Source organism: Anguilla rostrata, chromosome 4 (genome assembly GCF_018555375.3).
Source record: "Anguilla rostrata isolate EN2019 chromosome 4, ASM1855537v3, whole genome shotgun sequence".
In the NCBI taxonomy this organism is placed as follows: Eukaryota; Metazoa; Chordata; class Actinopteri; order Anguilliformes; family Anguillidae; genus Anguilla; species Anguilla rostrata.
The window spans coordinates 26,730,997-26,756,351 of record NC_057936.1 but is presented as its reverse complement, the minus strand read 5'-3'; the positions used below and the strand labels follow the sequence as shown (position 1 = coordinate 26,756,351).

At 39.2% G+C, this 25,355-nt stretch overlaps 1 long non-coding RNA gene across 1 annotated transcript; it reads right to left on the bottom strand.

The window, feature by feature from the left end:
* Positions 1-8,891: 8,891 nt before the first annotated feature.
* Positions 8,892-23,395, bottom strand: LOC135253069 (uncharacterized). Its single transcript, XR_010329524.1, has 3 exons — positions 23,349-23,395; positions 18,212-18,284; positions 8,892-9,240 (listed from the first exon to the last, which is right to left on the bottom strand). It is a non-coding gene; the product is annotated as an uncharacterized LOC135253069 (long non-coding RNA).
* Between the last annotated feature and the right edge of the window lie 1,960 nt (positions 23,396-25,355).

Below are 25,355 nucleotides of genomic sequence, written 5' to 3'. Positions count from 1 at the left end.
AAGTATGTCAGTAACGAATGCGCTCGTTATAGGAATTTGGATTGAAAAATGGCAAATTTCTTTAAAATAAGCCTGGGATGAGAAGGTGGTGCTCACTAGTATAATATTAGTAAATTTCACAGAAGAATGCTAATAATACTCGATCCATCCAAGACAGCATTAGAGGCATTTTAACTTAAAGAGGAGAAGGAGCTCAGGGAAAGGCAAGCTAATTTGTTCCCGAGTTCCAAGTCAAACAAACGGTCATACTGTTTTCATGAGCAAACAAAAACCTGCTCTTTCCTGAGCCAGCAGATTTAAAATGGTGCCAAAAACCTTCAGAAAGCACCTGCAAAAAAAATAATGGTTGATCCAAATAAAGGATTTGTGAAATACTGATGAGTGAGCCTAACAAATCTGAATATTTCTTTTAGAAACCATACACCCTTCGGTACACCTCTTAAGTATGCTGCTTTTCCTCTTCCAAGACACGGCAGCTGAGAACTAGCTATTACATTGATCTGATAACTTTCTAAAAACATAATGAGATTGAGATTGGAATACATTTTTTGTCCTCAACGAATATCAAAAATTTTGCTATGGTATGAACTTGTGCAACAAAACAACCAACTGGCTTTCGGGAGAGAGAGGACCAAACACAGTCAAAGGAGATTACAAAGAAGAGAAGAGCTAAAGTGAAACAAGGTGGTTGTGGAACATTAGAGTAAAGCTTTCAATCAATACAAAAGGGAATTTAATCTGTAGCCTGTAAACAATGGGATTGATCCTTTACTTAAGTCATATTAAAACTGAAACTTGTAAAAAAAAAATTTTTTTTAAACCCTGTCTCAGGAATACTAAACACACCTAAAGCCTCTGCTATAGCTCAGAATCAGCCTGCGGTTATTTAATGCAGGAAGGCATTCACAGAGGCGTATGGACTCTCCTCCTCCATATCATTTGCAAATTGGATTAGGTGCTATGGCCAGTCTGTTCCACTTTTATCTCTGAGCCCTTTTGAACCATGCTGGGGGAGTCATTATCAGTGCAGGCACGCTACAGACTAGTGGCCGCTGTCTCCTTTAAGTTTGAAGCTGGGGAGCCTGCCCACCTGAAGAATCGGGAGTCTGTGAACCCTAAACCTCTGAAGAGGCCGCATAATCACAGCAGGCAGGGTATCCTTTGCACTGGACCATGTTACTGTTGCCTCTGTGGCTCTTTGTGTGTTTCGTTTTTGACCCTTTCTCCCAATGAGAAGCACAAACCGGAGACAGAGACCGCTTCATCTCCATCGCTTTCTTTTACAGTACATTCACGTTTAGTGATAGCACGCATATGGTAAACACAGTCTGCCAAGAGTTTCAAAGCGATGGCTGGCTTCAGTCCACTCCCATTCACACTGTGGGAAGAGAGGAGAGAAGAGCCTGTCTCTGTTTGTTGTTTTTGTTTTGTTTTTTACTCTTTTACTCAACAGCTCTCAAAAATTGCATGTAGAAAGAAAAGGCCCGTAAAATAAAAAGTGGAGAAAAAAAGATAATCTAAACAATAAAAAAAAAACAAAATGAAACAGCACCATCGATACAAATATCTTAAAACAAGTATCAAAAATTCTCAAGAGGACTATTGTAAAATGATGTTAATATTAGCACGTTTCATAATATGGCAGTGAGAGGACCACTTTGGGACAGAAAATATACGTATATGCAAAAGAAGATGGAAGTAGCATCTGGTTGATCCTCATTTCCTTTGTGGCTCATTTCAGCATGTCTAGAATGGGTTCTCTCTTATGACCTGCATCTGCCCTCTTTTCCCTTGACCACAGGAAATTCTTTGTTGTAATTTTGCATTAGCATTCATTTACTTCTTCATTTTGGTGCAACATAGTAAACATTTCTCAGGTTTATTACACTTACAAATAATGGCGATTAAACCTAGATTGACATTATCATCCATGATCTTTCTAACTAAGTAGGCTCCCCTGTTTTCCTCCATGTTTGAGTTCTGTGCTCCAGATAAAGGGTTTTCATGTGCATGCATCATCCTAAAGAATAATACAAGAGTTGTTACAGTTCTGTTTAAGTGTGAAAGTGAGGTGCATTTGGACTGTTAGGAAAATTGGTGTATGTTCCTCGGACTTGTCTCAAACTGAAACTAATGAGAAAGCAGCTATACACAAGAACAAGGCAGTACTGCCTGAAAGACCATATTGCTAGCCATGCACAAATCAAGAATTCCACACCACACATCGACTCATTGTGCAGATGAGGGTATAATCCAATTGGGGGAGAAAACAGCTGCTATAGCAGCAAAGGTTTTAGTGCTTCCTGCCAATAACCTTTCAGGCATTTTAACTTCATTTCATTTTCTAGAACCTCTACCCCTGTACAACCAGGACATCAAGAATGCAGGAATGACTCATTACATTTATAACTGTCAGCATGCCTTGGCATTGAACAATTGGGAATGAAAAATAAAAATACATAAGGCAAGACAAAGAGTATACCCCCAACACCCCCCAATTCATATTTGCACATGTATAGTACAGAGGACCTTTAAGTGCATTTTAGCTCAGATTTATACATAATTACACCAGGCTTTTCAAAACAAATCAAAAGGGATTGTGAAGGCAAACAAAAGGGCTTTTAATGTATTTTAAATACGCTCCTATTATTTAGAAACTATTTTCACTCAGATTGGAGCATTTAACCTATTCATGTCATGCCTGACTACAGCAGGCTGAAAACAACTTTTTTTTCCCTCATTGACTGAGCAGCTATTTCACCAAGTTTTCACCACATTAAATTGAAGGCTACTGCCAGAAAAAAGAGAAAATAAATAAAAAATGCTCCAAACAGTGAAGGGTGAATTCTAGACTTGCAGGTTTTATGCTGGGGGAGGAGCGTGCAACATAGGAACAGACAGTCATCAATCAGATCTGTTTCATAACTAAATTCACTGGAGCAGGATAGTATTGGAAGATAGACTGTGCTAGCTGAAATCTTATATATTAGCGTGATTTATTCTTCTCATACATAAACATTGCACCTGTTGAACAGCAGTAGTGCAGAGCAGAGCAAGATTCCCTGAGACAGGTAAATACATTTCTCATGCCTTTCTGCAGCAGGCAACTTGACAAAAATGATGGAAATGGTAAACTAAAAACTGCAATTACTGCAGTATTCTGGTAATACATTTTCAATGAGTGATAAGGAAAGCCACAAAACCTACAGAAGAAGCAATTTAAAGTTGCCAATGGGGAAAACGGAGCATGCAATAAACGGCCACCAATAGTTCACTCACTATAATCTAGCTCTAATCATTGGCATGAAAACATGGGTTTACATTGCAAAGCACAAGTGCATAAGATGTCCTATTAGAGCAGAAGAAATTTTAGAATTAAAAAAATGGTGACCTCTGAAACTTGTACCTGAGGCCAGAAACGCCTATTAATTGATCCCAGTCCATGATATCCAAAATATCGTAATGCATGTATAATCCTGAAATTGCCTTGTATTATCAGAATTGCATTCATTACTACTTCACTTGCGTATTGGGAGCACAAAGATAATTTCTGGCAATCAGTGGTTTCCTCTGGGTTTGTGTCATTTCCTGGGCCTCTAGGCTGCCTGAAATCATCACATTCTTCAGCATCTTCAACACCAGAAAGCAGGTAGAAATAAAAGCTTGTGGAAAATGATGTGTGTGTGTGAAGGTAAATCTGGAAAAACAGGAAATGTATACATCCTACATCCTAGGGTAAATCTGAAAATATCTTGGGAAATGTGCACATAACGTATCCTGTTTTTCTATATATATATGTATGTGTGTGTGTGTGTGTGTGCGTGTAAGAGGTGACTTTTAGAAGTGGAGTAGAATGCTGATAGTTAATGGAGACAAAAAGAAGACCTCTGTCATATAAGCTTCATCCATCACTCATTGGAGTCTCCGCCCTTAGTGCGGATGGAGAGTGCAGTCTGGAGTCTGGATGAATGAGAGCCTGAGAGACCTGGACAGCGAAGTGAGCAGGTCTCCACGTGCCTGGTGTCACGGTCCTATCGACCACTGGGCTTTTCTTACAAATGAAGAACGACATCAAACGAGAGCTGTGCATCGTATCCATGGTGATGCTGATGTCTGTGTGCTGCACACTGCCCTTCCCTTCAATTGCCGGCCAGGGAGGCCCTGTTAATGGTAGTTCTGTGCAGCACTTCCCTATGCTCTGCATACAGCAATGCATAATGCGCATATTCTGGACAAAAGAGTTCTCCCTCTCTCCACCCCGGGTGGTGTGTGGTTAGCATTCTGGCGCAAAATGGCGGCCACGCATCACCCAGGTGGATGCTACACATTAGTGGCGATTCAGGTGAGTTTCCCCCTCATCGCTGTAAAGCGCTTTGAGTTGCCAGTCGATGTGAAATGAACTATATAAATGGAAGGAATTATTATTATTATTATTATATTTATTATAATTATTAGGCTGTTATATTTGTCACAAAGGTTTGCACACTTGATAATGTTAAGAGCAAGTGTTGCATTCATAAGTGTAGGTTTTCATTTCAACTTTGGGGGAGACACACTGGTGGACTACAGTCTTGCTTAGTCAAACCTTAAGTCTTAGAAGTCTTAGGGAGACTAGCTAGCATGCTCCTGTCTCCTGCCAAACCTATACATATGGGCGCAATTGCCTAGTTAGTGGCCCGCAATATTGCAGTGCACAGTGCTTTTCAAAAAATAAATCCGATGCGTGTGTCCTCTAATAGCCTACACATCTCCATATGTGAAGGGATTAGCAAAATATTCATAATACAGTGCATCTGCACAGCCACAAGGAAAGGTTTGTACACATCCTCTGGAGTTTGCAGATGCATAAGAACATTTTCACATAAATCTCAATTTATGTGTCGATTTTCACATGAAGATAAAATCTACTAAATTTAGGACCAAATCTGTGTGAAAGTTTTATAAATAACTCCCCTAAACTACCCTCTGACAACACATAAGCCTGGAGTGCTTTTATCCTTGACTGAAGACTGAAGGCTAAGAACTAATAAGGTTATTTTATGAAATGTGGTTCATCCAACATCTCATCCAAAATGATGGACATTATTATGGAGTTGGTCCACCACCTCGACTCTTCTCGGAAGGCTTTATACTATTTGCTTCAGTTCAGCCAAAAGAGCATTAGTGAGGTTGGGCACTGATTGGGCGATTAGGCCTGGCTCGCAGTTGGCTTTCCAATTGATTGCAAGGGTGTTGGATGGGGTTGAGGTCAGGGCTCTCTGCAGGCCAGTCAAGTTCTTTCACACCGATCACAATAAAACCATTTATATATGGACCTTGCTGTGTGCCTGGGGGCACTGCCTGCTGGAACAGGAAAGGGCCTTCCCCAAACTGTGGGGGAAGCACAGAATCATCTAGAATGTGATTATATACTGTAGCATTAAGATTACCTTCACTGGAATTAAGGGGCCTAGCCCAAACCATAAAAAACAGCCCCAGAGCATGGGGTGTCCAGATAGATACACTATATGACCAAAAATAAGTATACTTACATGAAACCAGTTGCTTAATGCCCTTAGCTACACAGCTACGACTAAATTCCAAAATGAGAAGAAAGAGAAACCAATAAGTTCCAGCCAAACTTTTACCAAAGGGAATAGCGTCCCGATAGCCTTTGAACAGTATCTCATGCACCACAGATGTTGCTTCCTGCAAACATAAAGAGAATAAAAGGAGCCAGGATTCAGACCTGAGGCAGAAATTTCACTTCAACTGCATTCACACTCTGACAAACATGATTCAAGTGTTCTGTCTTTAAAGACGTAGCATAGGCAAAACACCCACTGCACACTGCAGAACAAACTCGTGCAAGTGGGCCAACTGATTGCTGGCTGTTACAATCCACTGAGACAGCTACGGAACATGCAGCACTATTACTACAAGAATAATCTTCCAACTGTCCATACACTGGTGAAGGCTAAGGCTTACCATGACTGATTTCACTTTGAAACAAACCCACTTTTTTCCAGAGATGTAATGCTGACATCTGAGGAAATAAATCAGTGTTTGTTCCAGGTGACCGGTTTTCTAAAAACCCTTCTTTGAATTCTCATGACAGTTCCCTTCAGACATTCACACAAAAACAAATGTTTCACGCTCTCAGCTAAAGAGCATTGATTTAATTCTAAAAGAAGAAGAAACAGCAGGCAATGTTTTCCAGCCTATGTTCAGGGCAAAAGAAGAGACATTGCCCTTGCTTTTGTATGTACATTAGTGCAAGCTCTGCAAATGTTGGGTCCTTTAACCCTCAAGAAAATGGAATGAAATAAAATTATTCTCAGGCTGGGGCAGGAGCCAGGAATCAGACCCCAGGCAGAATTTTCACTTGGCTGCATTCACACCGTGACAACAAGCATTCAAGTGTGCCGTCTAAAAACTCAGCAAATCAAAACACAACTGCATGCTGCAGCAGACTGAACTGGACTGAATGTTGGTGGGCCAACAAACTGTAGGCTATTAGAATTTACTCGGGCAACTATGGGACACTATTTCTACAAGAATAATATTCAACTAAGTAATACAGATGATAATACTTTTGGAACAAGCCCACTTTCAATTTTGTGGAATTGTTTTCTTTGTTGAAAGGCAGATATCGGGGGAGAAACATTGTTTATTCCAGGTGACTTGTTTTCTATAAGCACTTCTTTACATTCTCATGGCAATTATTCCCAGATTTTCATAGGGATGTCATTTTTCTGCTCTATGTGTCAGGGAAGATGACCTCACTATGCAGCTGACCATTTTCGCAGGTGTTTCGCAGTCTCACTTCTCAATTTAAAAAAATATATATTCAGGTGGTTTCAGTTTATGTTGGTCCATTTCATACACACATAGGCAACTGTATATGTTCAACCAAAAAATAATTTTTATTTGTATTATTTACTTTAAACAGAAGTGGGATTTAGCCAAAAGCTGTATAAAATGCCAAAAATCCCTTATTTTAACCACTGCTATTGTTGAGATACTAAAGAATCAAAGTCATGGTTTTATAATGACATCAATAATAATGCAGTTTAACAACTGGTAATTTGCTTTTTAAAGCGGTGTTTAATAAACAATGAACTCCGTTATGTAGCCATAACAGGCTTTTACAACACTGAGGTAAACAACCAGTCAAATCAAGTTTCAAACATAGGCAAATGTTTTTATAAACTACATGAACTCTACCACCACCCCTATCTAAGGGACACTGAAGTCAATAAACTGACTTCAAAAAAATTGTTCCTCATTTTTGAACTACTGTATGCTATGAACTCCTAATGGAATAACAATTACAGAATGTAAGGCTAAAATTTAGTTGTTTTTTGTTTGTTAATACTTTCTCCCTTGATTGTTGAAGCCCTACTTTACCTGTATGTTTGATTTCTATAACTACAGCATCCACAATTATTCATCCCCACCCTAAAGGCTTTATAAACTCAGTCAGACTATTGCAGTGAATGAATTTATTTGTGAATTGAATTGATTATACTGTATGTGCAAAGTAAGTTTTGATAGCGCTTCATTGGGAAAGTCATAGCAAAGCGCTGGTCATTCAGTTGCTGAACAGCGTGCTGGAGTAGACATCGACACTTTTGGACCTGGGTAAAAGTGCCTGTCTATTGTTGAAGGGTTGTGAAGAAAATGGTTCGAACTGCCTGTATTTCTTGACTGTGTCAATTTTTTCTCATTTTAAAAAATGTAGCTAGTTTAAGCCTAAATATTTAGGAAAGACGTGGAAGGAAGAGGACATAGCATTATGGCATTGGAGTAATTTGAATTATAAAGTCCCCAAAATGTCCCCAAGAAGTCCTCTGTTCTATCTAGTGTTGAGGAAACCTCTCACTTGCCGTCTCTGTAGGTGTGTGTACATGTGTGTTTTTGTGTGTCTAATTGGAAAAACTTGGTGCTCACTTTTGAACGATCCATTTGTATTTCCAGAAAAATTATGATGTTTCCTTGGTGAACCCTTAGCTGCAAATAATAGGGCTTGACTCACCTGTCAACATGGTGTGGATGGATGTAATCTGAGGTCTGAAGAAAAGAGAACTCAAAAAGGGCATATTCTATGGCCCATTCCTCTGCACTACATCCCCCCACATACACATTTATACATAGATGCATTTCCATTTCAAAGAGGAGCAGTGGAAACAGGCTACCTGATATTCTATGGGTTTTCGGTAAGACTCATGAACATTTAATCTACTCTGAGACTTTATATCATATCTCCGAGACTTCTTCACATGAAGATTCAAAATCTCTGCCGTATCTCAGACATGTAAATAAGTGGAATATAAGGAAGTACACTTTTTTCTGTGCCTTTTCAGCTGTTTCGGTTTCAAAATAAACTCAGTGCTAGTTCTGGAGGTTCATAATCCACTGCTATGCCTGTTACATACAGGCCAGATTATTTGGATTGGGTGTTATGAAAATATTTTCCTTTTGAAAATATGGAACAAATGATTCAGCAAATCAAAATCTTTTAGCTCATTTGCTGTATGTACACTATGTTTTACTTCATGGCAATCAGTACAACAGTGGTCTGAAGAGAGTCCATCACTTGAAAAGAACTGGAATTTAAACAAATATATGCCATTTACAGTGACTGACTGTGTGGCTGGAAGGAAATTAGACTCAAAGTTGCTGACAGCCGCATTATCATGAGCCGCTAAACAGCAGACTCTTTCGTTGATTCCAGAGGACAGAAACAGAAATAAAATCTGAAAATTTAAACAAGCACAGGACATGAGATTGAAAAGCTGCACAGTGCAAGAAAAAAACATCAGAACTGTTTAAAGCAACTGCTCAGCAGGTTTCTCATGCAAAATGTATAGGGCTGTTCAGGAACCAAAAACAACCTCAGTCCATTTCAGTCATTTTGAACCCAGTCTAATTTTATTCATCAATCTGGGGCCAATTCAAGTGTCCACTCCGACTACCTTTGTAGGAACGAGCTGCAAGCTGGAGGGGAGCTTGCAGCCTCCACTTACTGTCTGGCTTGTTAATGACTCAACCCTCTCGGTTCATCTCTGGGGGTGTCCTGCAATTACTGAGGGGCTGCAGGAGACGGGCACACAAGTGTCTGCTGAGTGGAACGACCCCGCTGTGGTATACGTCTGCTTTCTGTCTTCAGATTTCACACACTGCACACACCTGCTCCCTGTGCTGCATGCCGCAGGAACCTCCCAGAAAGCACGTCACCGCCAGTAATGAGAAACACACCTGAAACATGGCAGGCCTTAACATTCTGATCACGGACGGGCATTTTAAAGCAAAGGTTTTCCCCTGACTAATTCAGACTGCGGAAAGAATGTATTCATGCATGAAAGGTCATATATAAACCCATATATGCACTCACATTCATGTATCCATGAATAAATGAAAATAAATTCTACTGGCCATCACGTTTGAACTGATATGAACCTGTTCAATGAATGATTTTTTTATTTATTTGATAGTTGTGGGGGGGGGGGGGGGGGGGGTGAAGCCCTCTTAAATTCACACCTTCAAGTCTCCTAGAAGAGAGAAGCAGAACTGAGGCAGTGCTTGGATGAATCCAAAATATATTTCAGACCTGCCAACCTTAGGAAAATATTTTGAGTACCACAATAGTCAGTGTAACGCTTAGTTCACATGCATTCGCACCACTTCGCTTTGCATGCACACACGCACACACAAGCCTTTCTTCATAATTCTAGTTTTGACTGTTAAAGTGATCAGGCAAAATTGTATAATTTGACCTGATTCTAAAATATCACTTGCACTGCACTGGGCTATATTATGATATACTTGCAAGTCAAATATTTGAGTACACCTGCTTAAAACAATTTTATTCATGATTAATATTTCATTACATGATGTGTGTGCTTATACAAACAAACAACCATAAGTGAATTGCATTCAATTATTTAATAAAAAAGGAAATAATTTATTTTGTATATTGTAACATGTTTTCATTTTTAAGTATTTACAGAAACTTATGTTGTAATGTTAAAAAAAAAAAAAAAAAAACTTGTGTTGCGATGCAAAACACTGTCAATAATGAATAAAACCAAGTTTCTGTTCATGATTTCCATTTTTATTTAATAAATAATTGAATCGGCTTAAATAAGCACACATCATATAGGCCTGATGGAAAAAAAAGTATTGGATTGAAAAATTATCAAGGAATGTAGGCCTTTGTAACTAGAGGTTTAGCTAAATTATTACCTGAAGCTCCTTGGTGGCTAATGTCAAAATCATAATTGCACAATGTGCAAAATGCATGGTGCGGAAGTTTTTAGGGGCGGAGGCACGGCCATTGCTCCTGATATTTTGCGAGGAACTTCTGGGGGGCATGGACTCGCTTCTTTTTAGCAGGTCTGCTGCTCTCTCTCTTATGTCATATTATGAAGGATCTCCTTGTTAGTATCCTCGTCATCATGATTATGTTCTAACTGCAAGGCTGGTCGGGTGACTAGCTGCAATAATAGGAATTATTTGCTACGTTAGCAGTCTGTAGTCAAACACCTTTGCAATGGTCACTTTGCTCCAACAGAGCGTGCGCGATTCAAAGTTTGAACAGGGAGTCTCCGTAGCGTTTGAGTTACTGCAGCTAAATTACTCCATCAGTTATTCACACGTCTCGCAACGAGGCTAAATCGCATGCGAGCTACTACTACGGCTAACTATATACACAAATTTATCTCATTAGGATACACCCCTTGAAATGCATCATCTCATAAAGTTACCTAACATGTTTTAACGTTTTATGTTAACATTACGGTCACATTTTTGTGCTTGATTATTACTTCTCACTTCCCATTTTACCTCAGCAATGCAGCGTTACGCCTCGGTGGATAATAAAGTACCGCTGCGTATCAGTGGATGTTGAGTGGGTCGGGGAGGGGTTACAGAACCACAAGCAAAATGTCGTAGCATCTGGTTCAATCCGAGGGATGTAGTTTAAATACCGAATAAATGTACGGTATTGTTTTCCGTAAATCAATTACAATAATTTATTTTATTTTTAAAAATTTTTTGCGTAGTTTCAGCTGGCATTTCGTACCTGCGTATTTTGACTAAGAATTGCGTGGTTGGTACACAAAATGCATGCAGGTTGGCAGGTCTGATATTTGTTTTCAGCAGAGATATGGACTCATAATTACTGAAGCTTTGCTGGTGGCAGAAAACAAAGCACTTGCTCACACACAGAGACACACCAGGGGGGAAATGAGATTGAATCTCTACGTGTCACATCAAAATGACAGCTGAACCACAAAGGACACATCACAGAATGTCACATTATGTGACATTTACCTGGCCTCAGACATTTCTCCCCCCAGCAAGGAAGGCGCCACTGCATTCACAGCATGGAAGATTTTACCCTGAATTTGTGACAAACACGTTAGTAATTAAGTATTTTCCTCTTGATAAACTCTTCATATTTACATAATAAAAGGTACATGTATTGCACTGAAATGAATGCCTAGAACTGAGATTGAACAGAAACAACTAGCCTATTTGTAGATATGTTCCTCTTTTTAATGATAAAAAGAAACACACACTTCAAAATGGTGATGATTAAATAAAGAGCTTCGATTCAGTTTCAGAGCAAACTGAATGATTAACTGAAACTCTAAATGTAGAGTTTAAAGTCCACGTTGTTACCTTATGGCACCAATAAGTCCCATTTGAAATGACTACTACAGTATCTGCGCTGACTGGGCATCAGAACCATGATTTTAATGCACAGCCCCAGCTTGCACAGGTGCCAGGCCAAGCCGAGGCACACCTCACAATTTAAATACCAGCAGATGGATGCATTGCCCATTGCCAACCCCCCCCCCCCCCACCCACCCACCCACCCATTAATAAGCAGGCAGCTGTGGATACAGACATGGTAAACAAAATGAATAAATATAGTCTTACCATTGGTTAGTATGAATGCTCTGCAACATAGAAAACTAGTTCCGCATACATTTCTGTGACACTGCTGAAACACTGTGAATGATGCATTGCCCGGGAGCAAAATATTATGCTGCGTGTCCTAATAATTACTTTGCAGGTGCTCTCAGTAATTCACACTATCTGCCTGCCTGGCTTGCAGCCCCTGGGGTTCAGAGAAGGTGAAGACAAAGACAATGGAGAAACAGAAACAAGCCGATTCTGGTGGTGGAGCAAGGGATTTCCACCCAAGGATCCCTTTCTAATTGTCCTATAATGGTTTCTACAAGCTATTGCCACTGACACGAGTAAGGTGGGAGACATTTACACCTCATAAACACAATTAAGCACGTCTCCCTGAACACGGCATCAATCATCTGCGCTCATTTTACACATGCATGAGCAATGTCTGCGGAAGCAGCACCTAAAATTCATTGCACACAAAGGAGTGTTATTCTCAACTGTGCTCCCGCCCTGGTACTTACAGAAAATGAGCACTTTGGGCCCATATGATGACAGGCAGCAGTAAATATTCTCTGTGGTGTACATGAGAGGAGATGGTACTGAAAACTGTCAGCGGCTGCAGAGTGGTGGTTTCCAATCCCAGTTTACGCTCCACTGGAGTCAACGCTCCCAAAACAACAAAACCCAAAACAAGGAGAAGCTCAAGAAGCAAAACAAAAGTAACAGTTAAATTACACTGGGAATGAAAAAAAACATTCTTCTTGTAAAATAAGCTATTACTTCAGCATGATGCACTAGATTGCCTTTGACTGTGATCAACGAGTGAACGTGTATGACTCTGTTTCAGAGATGTGATATGCTGAGGCACATTTGTCATCAGGGCAGTTCTTTGGTACAACTGTTCAGCTGTGATGGCTGAGGTTTGTAGTGCTGTCAGTAAAGTTATACGTCACAGTAATCTCAATTACTGAAAGCAGCTAATCTTTTCACTCAAATTTTCTGAATTATACCAATGCAAAAGTGTCTGGGAAGGGTAAGAAAGGTACAACTCTAAAGATAGTATTATATGGAGTAAAGAACATTGGCAATTCTATCAGCACCCCAATAATGGAAATGACAATGATAAAACAGAAAGATTTCACATAACATGGTGCAACACTCTTCACATCAAAACAACTTCTAACTATCTGTTGGCTGAGAACTTTCAGGACGTCTAGCCAATACTTCCATAAATCCATAATCTACAACACACAACACAACACAACATAACGATGAGAACAGGCCATTCAGCCCAAAAATGCTCGCCATTTTCCTGGGTTCTGTTATGGCTGACGACTCTCCCAAGAGATGAGAGTAGGAGATTAGCCTAAGGTTTTGATTGCTTACTATCAGATCAGTTCCACACACAGGTTTTCGCTTCATACACTGAAGTGCCACCTGGTCAGAGCTCCTGTATGCGGAGGCTTTGAAGCCATGGCTGTGGGAGATCATGTAGAGAACGAGTGACAGAAAGATGCACTCAGAAATTCAGAGAGAGAGAGAGAGAGAGAGAGAGAGAGAGAGAAACCCAACAGGCACATTGTTCTGCCCCACTTCTCTGGCATTTTAGGACACTGGAAAAGGTTACTGCTATTCAGGGGCAACAGTCAGAGGCTCTGAATGACTTTTCTCACTGGCAAGGGCATGGTCAGCCCAAAGAATCAGGCTTTTCATGGTGATGAGCAAACACTCTACTCTGATCTGCAGTGACAAACAAACCACTTTCCCTTCCAAACCCACTATCCCCCTCCCCCGCACACACATATACACACAGGTACACACAGGCACACTCCATTTTGACTCAATTTGACTTCCTCCATCAGACTCTGCTACAGTTACTAGTCATTACCCCAGCATCAGGGGGTCAGATAAGCAAAGGACCCATTTCCATTCCAATCCAATCATCAAATGGTGCCTTAATCCAGTTTACTGTCACCTTCTCATGAAGAAAGAAATGCTTCCACATCTATAGGTTTAGAAAGCAAGATCTATATCCTTGTCATCTGTGATAAGATCTGCATCTTACACTTACAGGATAATGATTTAATACAGGAACCTCCATTTTAAAACAGACTGCGGAAAGTCTATATAGGCATCTCCCCAAAGAGCTTACCCCTGCTTGGCTGCTGAAATCCATTACAGGGATCATATGCATGTTGCAATGAACAAAACATGTAGAGGACTGTCGCAATGTTCCATCTGACGTAATAGATGCCACCATGCCACTCCGATTCAGAGAAATCAGACAGACCATTGTTGCAGCTGTCAGATAAGCTCTGCCCAATTAACATCAGCGTTTTGCACCCCACTCCCTGACTGGTTGAACCCTGTGCTCACTTCCCTGTGAGCAGCAGCACTGTATTAATCCTAACCAAAACAAGCATGGACAACGTGAGCGCTCTGTGTGTTGTCATTCTGACTTAGACTCGTGAAAGCCATCCCTCAGTTATTAGCAATGACAGCGGACATCTGAATATTCGATAAGGTTACTGGTGAGATATAAAGGAACGGACCACTGATTTATCATATGGTTATATGCAGGCTATGGGTTGCCTGTGATTATCCAGAATCAGTATAAGAACTAAGAACAGTGCAAATGGTAATTGTTCCAAGTAAATTTGCCTGGGTCTAAGGAGGTCACCGAGTAATGTATTAGTCAGCCCGACTAGAAAGATGAGGCCTTCCTATCAAGGTCTTCTGAATTACACCAATATATAAAACAATGAGCAGAATATACAAACCACTGGCCAGGCCACAGTACTGCTCTGATGTCCTTACATTTACATTATAGGCATTTAACCAAAGCTCTTAGAGAGACTTGCAGTGAGTCAGTGCACACAAAGAAAAGTCCCAGATTTGTAAATAACCAATATCCCAAGTAGCAATTAATGAGAGATGCAATGGTTGGACCATAACACCCCAGCGACAGTTACTCCTATGTCACTAGAATGTGGAAGGGAAGGTAGAGAAAATGGTTTAGAATAGGGGAATATAGGGTTCAAAGATGGGGAGAAGGGGGGGGGGTCTACCTGACACACATAGCCTATATAGACAGTATTGTCTGTATAATTGTATGTTTCAGCCCACTTCTAAAGCAAAGAAAACTACACTCGCAACAAATAAATAAGCTTCCAACAAAAGGGGGGAGGGAAGAAAAAAGAGAGAGGTAGAGTAAGGGAAGCAAAGAGAAGGCCAGGAATATTCCATTTTCAGTTGGTAGCGACAAAAAACAATCTATCTGGTTGCCGGCATAGATCTACCACGCATGCCCGGGGGTATCGCGCTCATAATGGAAAGAGATCGTTGTGAAAACAAGACGATGCAGCTCACCATTACTGTCAGGAGACAGAGAGCATAAAGGAAGTGAGTTTTTCAAACACTGTCGCTGAGACACAGACCTCGGTGATTGACAATAGGTACACCCCAATCATCGTGGTACTAACTAATTAAGTATCTCAGGTTCAGGATAGGTCCATTTAGAAAATGATGTTAGATTTAATTGAACCTGAAACATACCAACAGTGATTTGCTGTAAATTATGCAAAATATCATGTGCCTAGATTAATTATCAGTCTGCACTCTAGATGGAAAAAAAAAAAAATCTATTTTTCAGGAACTTCATACTAATTTAATAAATATTAATAATTATTGATTAAAAAAGCATTTAGTGTTCCAAGAAGTGAGCAGCTAGAAAACATCTTTATTAGCCAAAAGAGACCAGAGGGATATTGAACCCAGTCCAATTCACCATTTTCTATGATAATGCAATAGATTTGATTGAACCTCTCAAAGGACACATTTGTTAAATAGTTCTTCCCAAGACGGTTCTATTTCTTTATTCATTAGACAGAGATAAAAAATAAAAAAACCATAATTGAAAATTATAATTAAAAGGAAAATGATTGAGTTTAACTCAAAGACACTGGGATACAGGGAAGCTATTCTGTATGTTTAGTAAACACTGTTCTAATGGGTGCAATATATTTACTAAATTTACTGAATCATTCTTACTATATTTGTTTGCTCTGTGCCTTCAACAATAGATTGGAGATTACTGTTGACTACTGTCTTCTAAATAAAGCATTCATTCTATTTTTTGTAATCATACACAAATCATTCTTCCATAGAAAAGGAATATAGAGACAGAGATAGTGAGAAAGATAGAGAAAGCGTGTGCGCGTGTGTACACTGCAGATTCACTCACACACACACACACACATACGCACACGCGCGCACACACACACACACGCACACACCTTCATTTTTTTATTTTTACTTCTCTTCTTGTATCTGTTTGCAATGTAGCACAATATGAACATGGAATTTCTATTCCTCATGGCATAGATGACTATTTCTGACATAATGTGACTTGAGAGGAAAAATAATCCCTCTATTATGGTGGCCGAGACATCCGAAGCAACCCAACATCACAACACAAATTGGAAAATACATTAACAAATAACAAAACACAAATACAAATATGAAAACACAATGATGGACAACAAATGCAAATACAACAGCATGAAACAAGAAAATAAATCTCTGAAGCACAAATAAAAAATACGATGACAAATTGTGACAATGCAACTGCAAATTGCGAAGCAATTGCAAATCAAAAACACAATGAAATTGCAGAAATCTGCCGCATTTTAGAAAAATGACAATAGAAATATTCGCTTATGATGAAATGCAGGTTGTACCAGACCATGTACCAGACCAGCAGGTAGAATCCAAGTATTTTTAAATCATATGCAGCAAGCCCACATAAAGCTGGGCGAGCTTTTACCATTTACCATGGTTTTAGGTAGGCTAGCGCTTTATTGCATATATAACCATGATTATCTCTGATGAAATTATAGTCTGTAGATTATGTATAATATACACATTATACATGCATTACACTCAATTCAACAGTGGCTGATGCCACCCGTATTTTGGTCATAAGTGAACATTTACTGTTCTTCTGTCATTTTTCAGAATTGCAGCCGGTTTCTGTAGTTGCGTTTTCAATTTGCAGTTGCTTCACAGTTTGCAGTCGCATTGTAATTTTCTTATTGTTTTTTTTTGTCATTGTGCTTCCGATAGTTATTTTCTTGTTTCACGCTTTTGTATTCGTGTTTTTTTTTTGTCATTGTGTTTTCGTATTTTCATTTCTGTTTTGTTATTTGTTAATGTGTTTTCTGGTTTGCATTCATGCTGTGATAATGTTGCGTTGCTTTGGATTTCTCAGCCACCGTACTCTAAGCAATGAAAAGCATAATCAAGAAAACAGCGTGTTAAAATTCTGGGATTTCAGTTGTGGCTGGCGCAAAATACCACAGTGGTCACCCAAGACCAACTTCGAGAACCACAGATCTGGATGTTGAGAATTAAAAACACGGTGACCTTTATTTGAGCAAAAGCTTACATGACTTCTCTCTTCTGATTGTTCATGATAAATACCCCCTGTGAGAAGACAGCTCACTCAGTACCATATTGGTCTTTAATTGAATGGAGAGTAGAGGTTCAGCTCAAAGCTCAGCTGATTCAAAACTTGTTATGCTTTAGTTTGAGAACAGATTCTGGCAGTCAACATTACCGTACAGAGGTAGCAGTAGCGTTGTTTCAAATAAAGGCCAAATCACACTTACAACCGGCCCCCGAGATACAACCAGAAGGGTTGCTTTCCCATATGTAGTGATATTTTACAATACTTCAATTCTCTGCAACACTCCAGAAGCAAGAAGGTGGAGAATGTGTTTGTAAAGCAGTGGAGCCAGAACTCCCCTGCTTGACAGAACAATGAGGCACATGCATGCATTCGTGGCCACATCTCCCTGGCTCTCTCATATATGCAATACTCTTGAGAACCCATGGTCAAAGACAGAGGCACATGCAACTGTCTATCCGACTTTTGAACCTTGCCTTTAAAATCCAATCAGTAACCCATACCCCTAACCTGATTACAGGACAACACATCTGCTCCATCAGCAGAACAGGTCTCACATCTCTACCATTGCAATTGTATGACATCACATTTCACAATACTCCATCTCTCCATCGACAAGAAAAAATATCCTTTTTCTGAAGCGAACAACTGCAGAACAGCCTCTTTTCTTAATGAATAAAAGCCTCCCAGGATGTGCACAACATGTGTGAGACATGACTTTGACACGGCTGAGATTAATTATACCAGATGGTAGCATCTCCTGTGAAATCAGAAGAAACTTGACAGACGTGTTCATAAGAAAGGGCAGCCGAGAGAGTGGTGCTATTGAATACTCACAGCAGATGGAGGTACGTCTTTGGAGAAAGACGAAGGACAGAGAACTGGAAACGTGCGACAGTGAGGGACAGGCCTGGATGGGATGTGACAGTAAGTAAACATGAGAAGACAATGTGGGAAGTAGAATGTCACGTTGGGCTTTACTGAACCGAGCCCCTAGGGAATAACAACAGCCCAGTATAGCTGAGCAGGGGGATTGGGTCTGTATGACAGAGTTTTCCCTTTATTAAGAGGCTTATCTGCAGGCATATATACATAAAATAAACAAATATAAAAAAACAACCTCCAAAGATTCTGTTGCCGGTTGACTGTTCCGATTTGTACTGGTGCGAGGATTATTGGTTGTGCTGGAGTATACTTCTTATCTTTATATATTTACCTGTCTGTCCAAACAGGACATTGGATGTGTTTGGAGAAGCAATGATTTCTTATCCAGCTCATCTCCAAAAGTCTTGAAGAACTATTTAAGTCTGACTTCTGTCTTCCATACTCTCAGCTGATGTACCAAAGCAAACCTTTTCAATTATGAGATTCTCTCTTTTCTACAGAGCCTGAAGAATTTGATGGATTTTTCCTGGCATCGATCACAGCCAGACCTGCCTCTGTTAAGTCATCACGATTACAGGCATCTACAGATTCTGAAGTACCCAAACTTTTGGCTTTGAATGAGAAAAGGCTGGTTTGACACTGGAAATGTAAAATGCTGCATTTTTGTGCACATGATTCTTTACATATTTTCTTCAATAATTATAATTCCACATAATCCTGTTACATAGGCGTACTACTTCTGCACGTGAACCTGCACTGCACTCCGGGAAATATCCAACAAATAATGGTGTTTCCTTCACAAAAGGAAGCACATGTATTTCTTTAGAAAGCCATTTAATTTTTCAACCAGTCTGCAATATTCTGAATGTGTGAGGTTTGTGAAATCTGCATCTTGCCTTCTCACGCAGATGTTACCGCAGGCCATTTCATTAACATTGATAATGCTCTGCATTCCCCACCCCCTCATTATGCACATTAATCTGACAAATGTTTAGTTTGTCTTATGGTTTAAGATTTAAGATTTCTTAGCAGTGTAGGCAAATAATGCTCCAATGACATTAAACAGGAGACTGAGGTAGCAATGGTGATCCTTGTTAAAAACAGATCTCTAGTGCTTCAAAATCAGATGCTACTTCAGAGCTGCTTTTTTTTCTAGGGGCATATGGAGGTTGAGACCGTGGCATAATTAGTAGAGAGAAGTCAGTCAGGCAGTCAGAGACTCAACAATTAAAGCCTAATCATGTGGAAATACTCATTTTATGCAAATTTATTCCCCAGCTCCTCATAGATGCTGACCACCTTCGCCTTATTTTTTATTATTTATGTATTCATTCATTTATCAGCCCATTATACTGCTTTCCTCCATGTATGTGAGGGCTGTGTTCCTGTAAATGATGGAGACCTAATTTGTTTCAAGACTGGATTTAATAGAAGAAACACTGAAGCATGATGACATATATAATGCTCCTGCAGCAACTGTTCTCCATAAGTTATACCCAGCTGTCATTCCCATTCGATGCTGTGGAGCTACATTTAATGCATGTGAACACACAGGGCAGACATTACTGTTGGGACAAGTGGCATTTTGATATCACTTAATGACATGTGGAGACCTAATGACAATTTCACATCTCAGCATGTCATTCCGATGAGACCTCCAGGCTTCTGTGTCTTTTTATAGATTACTTATACAAAAAAGGAAAAAAATTAAGATAAAGTCTACAAAGACATGACGCCTCACCAGGTGTCACCCATGGAGGGTTTCTAATGCCACGTAACACATATCAAAATGCCTTTTTTTCTGAATGCAACTGATGATAATTTTAGCATTTTCAGAATGCAGACTGGCAATTATCTTTATCTCAGTTTTGTTTGTGTGTCTGCTTTGAATTAAACAACAAAATGAATTTAATCTTGCTCCCCCGTGCATATCCCCCTGAATAATAAGATTTCACAATAATGATGTGTTTTGCAATGCAAAATACTTACACGTTCATTTCTGTTTGGACTGACATGTAAAAAGGTCCCAGGGATTGCCTAACGTCTGTTTATTTCAGAATGGGATCACATAATAGAATCACTTTAAATTTCTACATGCAGAATGAATCCAGGAACAAAATATGAATCAACTTGTGTTTGAAAATGGTTTTCTAGTTTGTTTTTTTGCCAGTACTCAAGATGTCAGAGTTGTCCGGTTCCATGCATTGGGCACATGCAATAAAAAAATCAAACTACAGCATGCTGTATTTCTATGCAGTAGCCAATTTGAAAAGAATGTCTCCAGCTAAACTAAACCTGAAAACAGTTTCAGGTCAAAAAATAGGAACCACTTGACATTGACATTTGTCTAAATAATTAGCTACATTACTTCATGATTTTTTGTGTCACGTGTCAATACGCAAATACTTTTATGCGAGTGTGTGAGTGTGCGTGTGAGTATGTGTGCGCGCATGTGTGCATGCATGTGCACATACACACGTGTGCATATGTGCATACATGCACACTAGAGTAATCAGATGCAGTGAACACAACTTCCTTTAGGTCAGTCAGGACTACATTGGGGAGATAATTCAAAGATGTTAAATTTAATAGTAAATTATTTTGTACAAGATTTGTATAATGCAATAATTAAAATCCATATGAAAAAGAGAATGAGGATGAACATGATGATATGAGTATTAGCCTATTATTCAAAATACTACTTCTTTGCTCTTTGGAACTCCATAGACCACACAAATCACGATAAAGGCAATACGCTTGTCACGGCAAGAATCCAGCAAAACAAACTCATAATCATTTTGTCGCAAAAATGTACCAACTCTGAGAAATCTCAATAGAATGTCCTGCGTTTACGTCGAAATTCTCTGGAAAAATCATTGTTGTCCATTTCACCATTGCATACACACCAAAATATTTTGCACAAAATAATGTTATCTCCAGTTAGTACAGATTCTCTGGAACAAAACAGGCCCACCAATAAGCTTCCCTAACCAGTACGGGTCAAGCAGTCCCCAATATAGGCAATGGGACCCACGACTCAACATGGACATGCCCGGTACACTGCCAGCCAGTGGCACGCGATTATAGTGACTGAGACTGAAGCATCTTAAAGATAATGAAATCACGTTTCTACTGGTATTATCGGATGTTTGGCTTGCTGCGGAGGCGACTTCTTTCGCAATCATATAGTACACAATATATTCATTTTTACACCGCTGAAGACTCATAATATCATTTCGTTAGCAAGTGTCCTTTTGGAAACCTGTCTTCAGTATTTATGCAGACTACTAATTTTTGGTGATATTGTCATCAAAGTTGGACCAGGATTTGCCCAGCTTTTTGGATGTAGCTCCATGGTGTTTCTAAGCTCACCAGGCACAGCCATAAGCATCAGTGTCCCCACAAAAATATTTTAGGTGAGAATAAACTTCCACTTCCACTGTGTTGGAGCTTCTGTTACTCCATTTCAATAATATTTAGAGTAATTGGAAAACAAACTCCCAAGGGTTACAGTACCTTTCAGAAGACACCAGGATCATGCCAACAGACATAAGGGCTCAAGAATAGTAACCATTCTATTGGTATACTATATTCAGGCTTGTGTTAAAAAAGGAGGTGCTACTTAATGGGTTAGTTTGCACAGAACTTTGCTATGTTTTCAGGCTTGACTGTACAACAGGAGTAAAACCCAAAAGTCATTTACAAAAAAACAGAAACAAGTTAGGCTATTTGGGGGGTTCACCAATTGGCCCCCCTCTCATTTTAGTTATCAAGAGACATACTAGCAAGTTCAAAATTTCTATGAAATTAAAAATGTTATTGGATTTAAGAGGACAGATTGCAACCCAGTGAACCAACAATATTTACAAGAAGAAAATTGCTGGTATTTATAAATAGGCTACATAATTTCGAAGCAAACTTAAAACATGACACAAAAAGAAATCCACACATTTTCACCCAAATGTGCCAGAATGTAGCAAATTCTTGCAGTGATTTTTTTCAGGTCATCAAATAACTCATCAAGCGTGTGTGAGCCAATGTGCTAGTGAGTTGTGGCTGTCAGGCTATTTCCATTGTGACAGGGGAGGAGACTCAATTTACAGCTGTTGAGGTATGTGGCTGATTGCTTGTCCCATTTGATTCTGACTTGATTTCACTTTGGCTGATTTTAGAAGTTTAAAGAATTTGAGATTTTTCATGCTGTACAAACAAGTGTACTATGTCCTTGCAAAAATAAAAGCAAATTGCCTTCTTTGGCTATCTAAACATAAACGTGCGTTTGTTAGTACACTCTCCTATGCTTGCTGATACAACCAAGCATGTTATTAACAGTGATCCATTACGGCTGTATTCCTAGAAAACTGACTATTTCCTGCCTAATTACTGGACTGTCCATTCAATCAGTTGAAGTGCACTATTATCCAATTCACCTTGATGGGTATTGAAGACAGCAACAGTGCTGTTACAATTTTTTCTCAGTGGGCAAACAGATTAAATGTTTGGCTGTTGCTGCGTTTCCAGCCTTCATCTATTGCTTTTCATTAGCCTGCTTTACCTCTTCTCTATTGTTTTCTCTCATCTTTTCCTTAGAAATAGAGGACTCAAACTAAATGAACACCATTCCACTTCAAACCCCTTGGTTTTTGAAGGTTGTACCACACAATTATACAACGTCAAAACTACAATGTCTCGTAAATCAAGCGCTGGCAGTCATGGCTCATACTTAGGCCTGTAGCTAGTTTGTCATCTTAACAAGTATAAAGGACTTGTAACGGAGCGAACCCTCCGTTCCCGCTAGAGTACTATTATTTATTTATTTATTTATTTATTTTAACAAACGGGTTTTTAGCTGTGTATCTGCTCATGGTAGCGCTTGGTTGGTGAGAGTAGGCTACGCTCTCATAAATGTAGTGCGCACCATTTAAGTTTTCTGGTTTGTCAACTCAAACATATTCGCTACAGTACATCTGTTCACCACCATAATGTACAGCAAATAACTTACACATGCACATTTCTGGTTTGTACCATTAAATAGATTTCTTTTAGTATACCATGTTCGATCAACGCAGTGTTAGGAGTTGCTACTAACCAGAGCTACTAACCGTTCGTCCCGTTCGTTCGAAGTTCAAACTGAAATGACGCAGACGGAACGTCACGATTCAGTGTAATTTTATTGGAAGCGCTGGACACGAAGTTGGCTATTTTAGACGGGGGAGACCGTAAAGTTTATTTGGTAATATTTTCTGGTATCTAATAATATGTGTCATTATTAGATACAAAGTAGCGACTATTAATATATGTGTAATGATTTCTATTAGTAAAAATACACTGTCATTTCTTTTGTGAGATAAGTGGATATTGTATGGAAATGGTATAGTCTGACATATATATATATATATATATATATATATATATATATATATATATATATATATATATATATATATCACACACACACACACACACACACACACATAGTAGCTATGTAAGAAGGCCACCTGTTATCAGTAGTGTGGCTGCAGTAGATTGGTAATTGTGCAAGTATGATTGATTGATGTACTGATTTTGTTTACCCTCTTCTCCCTCCTATATTTATATAAATGTTTGTATAATAGTTGGGTGCACTTTTGTAAATAAAACACCACACTTGGGTTACACGAGTCTGTCTCATCTCCAAGTTCACTGTAAAATCAAACAACCATCCTTGTAACAGGACTAAATACTTTGTCTTTATAGATCAAGTAGGGTAATTCTATAACTCATCTGAGGAGGACTATACTGTGATGAGCTGGCTAGCATTGCATTACATGTTGCCACTATTCCCTGGCATGGGAACCTGTACATCAGCAGAGGGCACTGTGGGACCTAGTTCCCAATTCTGTTTACAAATTTACGAATGTACCAGTAACTGTTAGCAGGGTAAAATTTACTAGATATGTTTAACACACATGCGTCTTTCTAGCAAGCCAATTGGTAGGTGATTGACAGAGTGTAGCACAGTGGGTAAGGAACTGGACTTGTAACCGAAAGGTCGTAGGTTCGATTCCCAGGTAGGACACTGACGTTGTACCCTTGAGCAAGGTATTTAACCGAAATTGCTTCAGTATATATCCAGCTGTATAAATGGATACAATGTAAAATGCTATGTAAAAAAGTTGTGTAAGTCGCTCTGGATAAGAGCGTCTGCTAAATGCCTGTAATGTAATGTAAGGTAATGATTGTTGAACATTCCATTCCTAAGGAACCTAGGTCCCAGTAACACTGCTTCAGGTGATGAACACATATACTTAATAACTCATAACTACAGAATTATGCTTTCTGCAGCCAGAATACTCTAAATCAAAGGTTTTTTTCTCAGCACTTATGTACTGCCCTGCAGTATGCATTTTCTTTTGCTATCCTTATTTAGTTTTATTTGTAGCATTCCATCTCTAAATCAAAGTTAATTTATGCATTTATTTCCTGTGCAGTGCCCCTTCATATACATTTTTATACTTAATTACTTTTGTCTTGTTCAAACTGGTAAAGTTCTGTTTGAAATTACTGTTTGAAATTCCTCTGCTAGGTTTGTGTCAAGGTCAGCCATTCCAGGCAATAGCTTTCTTTGGCTGTTGATGTTCTATTCCAAATTTGCAGACTGCGCAAGCTCAGTCTTGATACGTTTCATTCTTAAGAGTCCCCTTGAATGACCTGTACATTTGTGTTTAGTGACTTTTTCACAAACTCTTTCAATTTCTTCTTGTTCTTAGCTCAATGCAGGTACCAATAAGTAGCGTTATTCTTCAAATTGGTTCTTTAGCATTAATGTTATGACTTTCTTACAGTTGTCAGGTTCACTGCTGAAGCCACATTTTTATGTCTTTGTGAGCTGTTGTATTATTTCTACTCTTGGTACATCTTTATATTTGTCTTTTTTCCCCAATGAACCACATCCCTGGTTAGTGCATTCCTTCTAGCACTACAACACCCTTCAAACAACACACAAGCTTGTATGATATTCCCTTCAATATTCCTGTTGTGTAAGGTTTTTTTTTCCACATCAGAGGCTCTAATCTAAACTTTAATTCTCACACTTGACCTTGTCTGCTGTATCTGG